We start from the raw sequence: 9,803 nt of genomic DNA, 5'->3' as shown, positions 1-9,803 counted from the left end.
GAGTAAACGTCAGGATGCAGCAATAGTCAACCCTTCTTTCTCCCAGGATCCCCACAAATCTGTTCCTTTCTGTCAAGGATAGGGAGTGGAAGAATGGGAGCTACTAGGAGTGGAGATCACAGAAGTGCAGACTGCGGGGGAAAGAATATGGACTTTGAAGTTCAACACACGTAGATTTGGATTCTGACCCTGATGCTTACCTCCGTTGGGCAAGTGATATAAGCTCCTTGAGCTTTGTCCTCATCAAAAAAAATGTGATCAAATTTGGTAACATAAATCATTTACTCTCTCCCCACCCAATTTTACATGTGATTTCTACTCACTGTCTTACCACTACAAATAAGTAACACAATTAAATAACTCTCAAGGCCTGAACTTGTTGGAAAGATTTATTTTTAAGTGCTTGTAAAAGGAATACACTCTCTTATTCAAAGAAAACATTTAAACTATGCCCCCACCATCAGAAAAAATTCCTAAGAGTTTTATAACTGAATTATGGGTTTATATCCTGATTCAAACTCTTATTGGAAATTGCCAAGATAGTAGTTATAAGCAAATACACACACACAATGAGCAAACTTGAAACAGGAACCATGTCTAACACCACACACAAAAACTAACCCAAAATGGATTGAAGACCTAAATGTTAAAGTTAAAACTATAAAGTTCCTGGAAGATAATGTAGAATAAAAGCTATGGGACCTAATTGTTTTCAGTTATAGATTACCAAACACAACTACAAATGCACAAGCAACAGAAGACAAATTAGGTAAACGAGGCCTATTAAAAATTAAATACTTAGGTTCATAAAAAAAACTTTATCAAGAGGGTAAAAAGAAAACCTACAGTTTGGAAAAAAATCCTTGAGCATGATACATCTGATAAGGGTCTGATCTCTAAAATACATAGAAAACCTCAACAACTCAACAAAAAGATAAACAATCCAATTAAAAAATAGGCAAAGAACATGAACAGACACTTCACCAAAGAGGACATCCAAGTGGCCAACAAACACATGAAAAGGTGTTCACAATCATTAGCTATCAGAAGCAAATCAAAACTACAATGAGATATCATCTCATTCCTGCAAAAATGGGAATGATAAAACAACAACAACAAATGCTGGCAGGGTTGTGGGGAGATTGAAACCCTTATCCAACATTCTTTGGTGGCTACTGTGGATGGGAGAGGGATGGGGGAGAATCACTCTCTAGACAATAGACACTTGTTAGTGTTGGTGATGGGAAAAGCAACACCAAATATCAGCGAAGTGAGTACAACTTAACCAAGGTAAAGGATGACACTAAGAAATACACAAGAATAAGTGACATTATTGGAAAATGCTATAACATACAATTTGGCAACAACAACAGTAATAACCAAAAATACATGAGTAGTTACTTAGACATGTATACATATATGTGTACGTTATTGTTGTTGTTAGGTGCCATTGAGTTGGTGAGTCAGTTCCAATTCATAGCAACCTTATGTACAACAGAATGAAACACTGCCTGTCCTGAACCATTCTCACAATTGTTGCTGTGTTTGAGCCCATTGCTGCAGCCAATGTGGCTATATGTGTATAAACCAAAAAACCAAACCCATTGCCGTCAAGTCAATTCTGACTTACATGTGTATAGGAAGGTGTATGTGGGTATATATTTGGGCACACACTTATCCGTACACATGTTTGTGAGTGCTGCACCTATATCCATACATATAAAAGCACATAGGAGGCACAGTCATGGACACATCCCAGACATAACCAAATACTTTGCAGGTTGGTTTACTGAGTTTGAAGGCTTAGGACTATGGTCTCGAGGGATATCTTGGTCAATTGGCACAACATAGTCTACAAAGTTTATGTTCTACATCCTAGTTTGGTAAGTAGCATCTGGGGTCTTAAAAGCTTGTGAGTATGCATCTAAGATACAACTAATGGTCTCTACTCATCTGGAGCAAAAGAGAAAGAAGGAAACCAAAGACTCAAAGGAGAAACCAGCCTATAGGACCAGTTGCCTACATGAACCACAGCCTCACATATCCAGAGACAAGTAGAACTAGATGGTGCCTGGCTACAACTACCATCCATTCTGACCAGGGCCACAATAGATGGTCCCAGATAGAATGGTGAAAATTGTAGAACAAAACTCAAAATCTTATTTTAAAAAGCCCAGATTTACTGAACCAGCAGAGACCTGGGGAACCCCTGAGACTATTGCCCTGAGATTCCCTTTAAACTTGGAACTGAAATTACTCCTGAAGGTAAGTTTTGGACTAAATAACAGATTGGCTCATAAAATAAACAATATCACCCTTGAGTACTGTGCTTCTTGTATATTAAGAAAAGTCATCTACTTGAGACCAAACAGTCAACATTACCCTAACAACACTACCCTAATGCAAAGATGAGAAGGTCAGGGGGGCAGAGAAGCAAGAATAATGGAAATGGAACAACCAGAATGGAAATCATGAAAATAGTGATGCTATGTAGAAAGTGTAACCCACGTCACTGAACAATATGTATAGAAATTGTTAAATGGGAATCTAATTTTCTGTGTAAACTTTCACCAAAAACTCAATAAAATATTTTTTTAATGAGTGAACTTTCAAAAAAATTTTTAACTCAAGAAACAAAAAAGTTAAGGAAAATTGGGTCTTCTCCTGATGTCACTGAATACTGCTTCATGTTGGTGTTCTAGTAATTAGTTTTTGTTCACCCATATTGTTGAGTCAGTTAATAGTTTAGAGCTCTGCCTTTGATTTTGTTGTCTTTGTGTACCATTGAGTCTTAGTGAAGTGGAGAAGATGAAAGGAGATAGGGGAGGTACTTGTAGCTCTAAGCAGGAAGAGGTTAATTAACAATGCAAGAGCTCTTGTTTCATCCTTCTCTCCTTTGCCTCCCTCGCCCTGGTGGTAAAATGGTTAAGCGCTTGCCTGCTATAACAGAAAGGTCTCGGGAGAAAAGACCTGGCAATCTGTTCCCCAAAAGATAACAGCATAGAAAACCCTACGGGGCAGTTCTACTCTGTCACATGGGGTCATTATGAGTGGGAAATAACTGAACAACACCTCACTAACAGCATCTCCTCGTGACTCCTCCCTCCTCTTAGCCAGTTCTGCAAGGAAATAGGAAGAATCAGTAGACCTTAGCATCCGTCCAGGCCATAAATCTGAAGAAAATTATTGATCCAATTCCCCCATATGCATACCAAAGAATTTTTGCATATAATTTCTGAAGATTCACAGGCCCATGGAAAGCCAAACCTGGGTAGAGAGTAACCATAGCTGGTTGCAGATTTCTCCTATTATCTAATCTCACCCACTCTCTGTTATATCTTTTTAATCCTAAAGAATTAATGTGTTAGGAAATTGGTAGCCTTTAGAGAATAATTGTTGGGTTTCTTTTTTTTTTTTTTTATCCACAAAAACTAACTTCAATTTGCAGGTTTTCTGCAAAAAAAAAAAAAAAAAAAAGTGGTATTATTTAATATGAAACTTTGATTATTGAAATTATTTTCATTTCCCACCCCCATTTGCTAAATTAAATTCATTGGCTCACTCTGCTTCCCAAAATAAGAGAGACCGTTTGATATGGTTATAGAAATAGGTTAAGTTCTTGTTTAAGGGATTTTGGACATAGAAACTGCACCAATGAACATTTTGTTGACCTTTTTCCAACTGTCAGTTCTTTTTAAACTCAAAACGAGAAGAGTCTTCAGTGGTCCCTAAAGAAATGTAAAGGAGATAACCTTTTAGACATGGATTATTTATAAATTCACTGCAGAAAAAAAATCATCAATAATTTAATGATTCCATATGCTTGTGCTTTCTTCTTTTTTTCTTTAATAACTGCTGTCATTAACTCTCACACTTTCAATGTTCCCCATGAGGAATACTTCACATCCTCCATGTTTGACATTTCCCAGGCAGGAAAAACAGAACAGCTAGTAGGGCAAGTATTCAAATTAAATGCTAATTTTAGACCACAAAGAAACATCAAAGAATCATAAGAGAGACTCAAATTTACCCTGTAATGCCTACCTTTGGTCCACCTAATATTTAAGAAAAAGGGCAACCTGAGAGCCTGGGATGGAGTAAAGCAGTGGAAGTCACAACTATGTTGAAAGTGCAAGACACGATTACAGCTACCTCTGAGCACTTTCTGCGTGTCACTCACCGTGCTAGACCCTTTATACTCTCTCTCTTAATCCTCACAGCAACCTTATGGAGCAAGATTCCATTTTGATAGTGAGAACATTGATACTCAAGGAGGTTAAGTAACTCGCTTAAATGTCCATCAGATCTGGTAAATGAGTTAGGATCAAACCCAGGTCTGTCTGAAAGTAAAGCTAAAGCTTTCACTTAAAGCTACACTGTAGTGCTTTTAGATCTATGAATACTTTATAAATTCAATATCTTTTTAGAAGATCATTATTGAAATAGGTGTGGTTAGCTCTACCTTCGTTATCATTAACCATGGATTCCCCTGTCCTGCTCCACCAGAGATGAGAGAATTAGGGCTAATTTGTAAAAAAAAAAAAAAAAAGAGAGTTGAAACAATAGACTTGATGTCAGGAGGAAGCGAAAGCCTCTAAAATTGCCTGGTTAGGGCACAGGCTGATGTCAGCAAAATTCCCAGCTCCTGGAGATAGGTGATCACAGCCATGTACAAGTCTTTGGGCATGTTTACTGGCTGTGCCATGAGAGTCACTAAGCTAAAAACCATCTCAAGGGCAGAGTAGGCTATACTCTTTCAACCAGAAAAATTCCTACACATACCTGTAACTCCCCCTCCACCCTCTTCGCTTCACTAAAAAGTCAGCACTTACCTACTGACCCTTCAGGGTAGAAGGAAATGTACACGAATCCTGTATGTCCTTCAACCCCCATCAAAACAATCAAAGCACACAAAAAACTAAAGTGTATAGAGTTTATTCCAGCAATTGGTCTGTATGCATACAGAGAGACCTGTCTCTTCAGAGAAACAGGAAAGCCAGTTATAACAAGTTTTTAAGGAGGACAGGAGGAAATAGAGTAGAAAATTAACCATCGCTTAATCTTAGCATGAATAATTGAACCAGGCCCGCCCAACCTTACCCCTTCTGAGATCAGCCGACATCAGGTTACTAGGTGGTCTCTGTGGCCTGGTCAGCCCCCATTCATTTGTACAAATCCTCAGGCTAGTCTTCAGGTTTTCAAATAATAAAGGTATCTCAACTACTCAGGGAATTCTAAAGTTTTCGAATTTGTCTTTCAGGAAGCAAGGGAAATTCCCTAAAGATAAATTCTTTGCATGTGTTAAGCTTTGAGCTAGTTCATGTTTACCAGATGTTTTTGTCACACAGGGGACTTTGTGGTCATTGTGTCTCCACATTATTCCTTTTTATCTGTTTTTGGGTACATTCCAGAACGGTCAGTGACCTCTGTGAATTTTCCTATGCTCTTAGGGGACTCTGTCAATTTGACCCTCTGTTTTTCTATTTAGTAGTGCTGGTGGCACAGTGGTTAAGAGCTCAGCTGCTAACCAAAAGGTCGGCAGTTTGAATTCACCAGGTGCCCCTTGGAAGCCCTATGGGGCAGTTCTACTCTGTCCCATAAGGTCGCTATAAGTCAGAATCTACTTGACGGCAACAGATTTGGTTTGATTTTTGGATCTCTCTTTAACATCCTCTAAAAGGAAGACTCAATCCAAGGTTACTATTGTCCTAGAAGGAGACCTAGTGACGCAATGGTTAAGAGCTCAACTGCTAACCTAAAGGTCAGCAGTTTGAATCTACCAGCCGCTCCTTGGGAACCCTGTGGGGCAGTTCTACTCTGTTCCATAGGGTCACTATGAGTCAGAATTGACTAGATGGCAACTGAATTGGTTTTTTGATTATTGTCCTAGAAAGGAGCCTTGGTGGCACAGTGGTTAAAGCACTTGGCTGCTAACCAAAAAGTTGGCAGTCGAAACCCACCAGCTGCTCTATAGGAGAAAGATGCGGCAGTCTGCTTCTGTAAAGATTTCAGCCTTGGGAACCAACCCTATGGGGCTGTTCTCTTCTGTCCTAGAGGGTTGCTATGAGCCAGAATCAGCTTGACAGCAAGGGGTTTGTTTTTTTAAGTGTCCTAGAACCCAGCGTTATTGTAATAAAATTTATTCCACTACAGCAGATTCATCTCTATGATCATATGTGGGAATAACAATGCCCAATCTTTATGAGCTTCCTAGGTTTGTCATATACATCTCCACAAAATTGGTGGCTTAGTGCAATAGAAACTTATTCTTTTACAGATATGGAGGGCAGAAGTCCAAAATCAAGGTGTCAGCAAGGCCACTCTCCCTCTGAAGGCTGTAGAAGAGAATCCTTCCTTGTCTTCTCCAGCTTCTGGTGGTTCCAGGAGTCTCATGACTTTCAGCAGCAGAACTCCAACCTCTGCCTGTGTCATCACATGGCCTTCTTCTCTGTGCCTGTAACTTTTCCTCTTTTGAGGACAGCAGTCTTTGGATTTAGGGTTCATCTCATTATGAGTTGGAATCAGCTGGACAGCAACAGGTGTTTTTTAGATAATCTAGGATGATCACAATTCAAGACCCTTAACTTAATTATACCTGCAAAGACCCTTTTCCAAAGAAGGTCTCATTCACAAGCACTGGGGGTTGGTATATAAACCAAACCCATTGCCATTGAGTCAACTCAGATTCATAGAGACTCTATAGGGCAGAGTAGAATTGCCCCACGTAGGGTTGGTATATATAAAAAAATATATATATATAGACATACCTTTTTTAGAAATCACCGTTCAACCCATTATGCCATCTCACGGGATTGTAATGAGAATCTGATTGTAAAATGTATATAATAATAGAAGCTACTGAAGTACAGTAGGGATGACGTCCTTTGACTTTCTTCTTCTAGAGAGCAGCATTTTGACGTGTAGGACAAGAGACATTGGGGTCAGTGGGGAGGCTTAGCAAGAACACCTGCTTTCACACAGAGTGATACAGGTTTGTAGCTCCTTTGAAGAAGAAATACTGAAAAGCTGCTTAGATGATGGATCCTGAGCCGTATTTCTCAAATTTTAGTGTGCCTCAGAATCAACGATGGGGGACAATCTTAAAAGATCAGATTTCCAGGCCTCATCCTTAGAAATTCGGATTCAGTAGGCTGGGGACTTGGAAAACCACATTTTTAAAAGGCTCCCAAGTTGATTCTGATGTAGGTTGTCACCACCACACAATCGGAGAAACGCTCCTCCTGATAGTTTCCAGAAGATTTCCATGTGGCCCATTTATAGCATAGTTCTGAGACAGAAAAAAAAAAAAAAATTTTTTTTTTTTTTTTTCTGTGACGTTACAGGGTTAGATATTTCTGGGACATGCATGTCCCTGCAAATTTGTATGTCGCAAAACAAAAATGTTAGAGATATTCTGAAGTTGCTACACCTGATGACAAACGAGGTGCTGTATTCCATGTAAAAAAGCTAATTCAGCATTGGTGTTTAATGAGCCTTATGATGAAATAGGAGTCCTGGTGGTGAAGTGATTAAGAGCTCGGCTACTAATCCAAAGATCGGCAGTTCGAATCCACCAACAGCTCCTTGGAAACCCTGTGGGGCAGTTCTACTCTGCCCTATAGGATCCCTATGGATAGGAACCGACTCTGGCAACGGGTTTTGTTTTGTTTTTTTATTATGAAGTATAGCTGTAGGAAATGCCCACTTGTTTTTCAAGTATCCACGTGTTATGGATTGATTTTGCGACCCCCAAAAAGATATATTCAAGTCCTAACCCCCAGTACCTGTGAATGCAAACCTTCTTTGGAAATAAGATCTTTGCAGATGTAATTAGTTAACATGATGTACTGGGGTAGGGTGGGCCCTAATCCAATATGACCGGTGTCCTTACAAGAAAAGGGGAAGAGACACAGAAACACAAAGGGATGCAGAGGATCATGCCACGTGGTGATGGAGGCAGGTTGCAGTGATGAGGCTACAAGCCTAGAGCTTCCCGGAACTGGAGGAGACAAGGAAGGATCTTCCCCTAGAGCCTTCAGAGAAAGCGCGGCCCTGCCAACACCCTGAATTTGAACTTCTAGCCGCCAGAGCTGTGACAGATTAAATTTCTGCTGTTTTACACCACTCAGTTTGTGGTACTTTGTTACCACAGTCTGAGGAAACAAATACGCCATGAAACACTTGGAAAAATTGACTTCTTATTTAGAACACAATTAACCTAACCAAATAACAGAGAATATATACCATAAAGAACATTCTCTGCCCACAAAAAAGTAGAATTAAAAAATTAATACCAAGGTAATGCCCCAAAGATCCCTTTCTCGAAAATCTTAAAGACGGTTTACCAGTCCTCTATTTTTTGAAGTGGGAAAAAGGCAAAATTAATAATGTATAAAATTTATATGCCTCAGGTTTCACCAGTCTGTGCATACAGCTGAGAGAATATTAATGGTAAGATCCTAATTCCACCACCTCCCAAAGTTTCCCTTTTGTTCAGGGAGGTATCAGGATGTCCTCAATGCCTTTGCCTAGAGAGCTTGACTCTGCCCCAGGCTTTCCCAAAGGCCAAAGCTGCTCTATGACCTGAGGTAGTGAGAGGGGGATGAAGGATGGGGAGGGAAGGGGTAGCAGGCAGGGGGTCAGAAAGAACCTCTCCCCAGCAACATGCTGAAACAGGGCTGCTGTGCCCAGAGTCTTACACAGACTTCCATAAACACAGTTCCTTCAGTGTCTGGCCCTAATCACCTTTCCTACGGGAGTACCAACTAGTCCCTCAGGCTCTCCCATAAGCCTCCCTTTTCTAATTCTTATCTCTTCTCTCTTCTGGAGTTTCCACGCCAGAGCACCTCCCTCTTCCTCAAACCAAAGGGCAGAGGTCCAAACGTCTACAATGGATGCAACTTGTCCGAGGTGAGGGAAGGTGCCAGGAAGCTCCAATGTCCAGAATTGGCAAGTGGGAAGGGATTGGAGGGCATGAAGAGGAGGGGGTGGAGACGATCCACAGAGGACAGTGAAATCTTCTCAGCAGGAGTTAGAAACCTGGCTCCTGCCCAGCTGAACCAAGGACTATGACCTTACTCATAAATGAAGTCAGAGAGGGAAGAGAAATGAAATCCAACGGTGCAAAAGAAATGCCTAAAACAAGGCATCAAAGTGGTGTAGCTGAGACGCCCAGACCTAGTTCTGCCACTCTCACCCTCCTTCACTGTGAGACTAGGATCAAGTCATTTTACTTCTCTAGGTTTCCGTTCCTTCGTTAAGATAACATGATTGGACCAGATGAGCTCAAAGTCCCCATCCAGCTCTTAACGGTATTCAATGAAGTACAGCGACGCGAACAAATATGTGGTGTTTTTCTATAAGAGCTGGAATCCACCCGATGGCAAGGAGTTTCGTTTTTTGGGCCCAATATCCACCACTCATCTGTCAGTTTGTCGTACTATGGTGGCTTGCATGTTGCTGTGATGCTGGAAGCTATGCCACAGGTATTTCAAATACCAGCAGAGTCACCCATGGTGGACAGGTTTCAGCAGAGGTTCTAGACTACGACAGACTAGGAAGAAAGACCTGGCAGTCTACTTCCAAAAAAATTGCCCAATGAAAATCTTACAAATAACAGCGGACCATTTTCTGATACACTGCCAGAAGATGAGCCCCTCAGGTTGGAAGGCACTCAAAATATGACTGGGAAAGAGTTGCCTACATCGTGCTTGGTAAAGAAGAGGGTCAGCGAAAAAGAGAAAGACCCTCTGTGAGAGGGACTGACACAGTGGCTGCAACAATGGGTTTAAACATAGCAATGA

This window comes from Loxodonta africana, chromosome 19 (genome assembly GCF_030014295.1).
Source record: "Loxodonta africana isolate mLoxAfr1 chromosome 19, mLoxAfr1.hap2, whole genome shotgun sequence".
Taxonomy (NCBI): Eukaryota; Metazoa; Chordata; class Mammalia; order Proboscidea; family Elephantidae; genus Loxodonta; species Loxodonta africana.
Note: the sequence above shows the minus strand (reverse complement) of the source record.